Below are 757 nucleotides of genomic sequence, written 5' to 3'. Positions count from 1 at the left end.
TTTGGCATTAATCATGTTGAATGGATTAAGCTCATACAATCCAGCAACTTGCCTCTTTTGAGTTGGAGCTAGCCCTCTTGGACTACTCCATACATGAGTGTTCTTTGTAATTTTCTCTAACAACTCATAAGCTTCATCTTCATGCTTAAAGATGAATTCCACTCCAGTTTGAGCATTAATGATTCCTCTAATAGTAGGAGTAACATTTGTATAAAAATTCTCGTTTATCATCCATTTTGGAATGGCATGATGTGGACATTGTCTTTCCAACTCCTTCCATCTCATTCATGAATCATAAAGAGTTTCATCTTCTCTTGGCCTAAAAGCTGTCATTTGATTCCTTAATTCTTGAGTTTTTCCAGGTGAAAAATATTTGTGCAAGAAATGCATCCGTGAGCTGCTCCTAATTTGTAATTGAATTGTGTGGTAGAGAATCAAGCTAATCCAATGCTCTGTCTTTTAAAAAGAATGGAAATAGCTTCAACCTTGCTGCATCATCTGATACTCTAGGTTGCTTTTGCATATCATAGATCATAGCAAACTTTTTAAGATGAGTATGTGGATTTTCTGAATGATGATCTTCAAATTGAGAATTTTGAATCATTTGTAGTACTCCAAAATCCATCTTGTAGCTATTTGTATCTATCCTTGGTCTTGTAATGCTTTCTCTCAAATCATCAAAATGAGGGAATGCATGATCCATCATACTTCCCCTCGGCACATTAGCATTAACAACTTCTTCTCCTCGAGCTTCATT

At 35.7% G+C, this 757-nt stretch overlaps 1 non-coding gene across 1 annotated transcript; it reads left to right on the top strand.

The window, feature by feature from the left end:
* The first annotated feature begins 241 nt into the window (after positions 1-241).
* LOC131178184 (small nucleolar RNA R71) lies at positions 242-349 on the top strand. Its single transcript, XR_009147316.1, has one exon. It is a non-coding gene; the product is annotated as a small nucleolar RNA R71 (small nucleolar RNA).
* The last annotated feature ends 408 nt before the right edge of the window (positions 350-757 follow it).

The sequence above is a fragment of the Hevea brasiliensis genome, chromosome 2 (genome assembly GCF_030052815.1).
Source record: "Hevea brasiliensis isolate MT/VB/25A 57/8 chromosome 2, ASM3005281v1, whole genome shotgun sequence".
Taxonomy (NCBI): Eukaryota; Viridiplantae; Streptophyta; class Magnoliopsida; order Malpighiales; family Euphorbiaceae; genus Hevea; species Hevea brasiliensis.
Note: the sequence above shows the minus strand (reverse complement) of the source record. Positions and strands in the feature narration are given on the sequence as shown.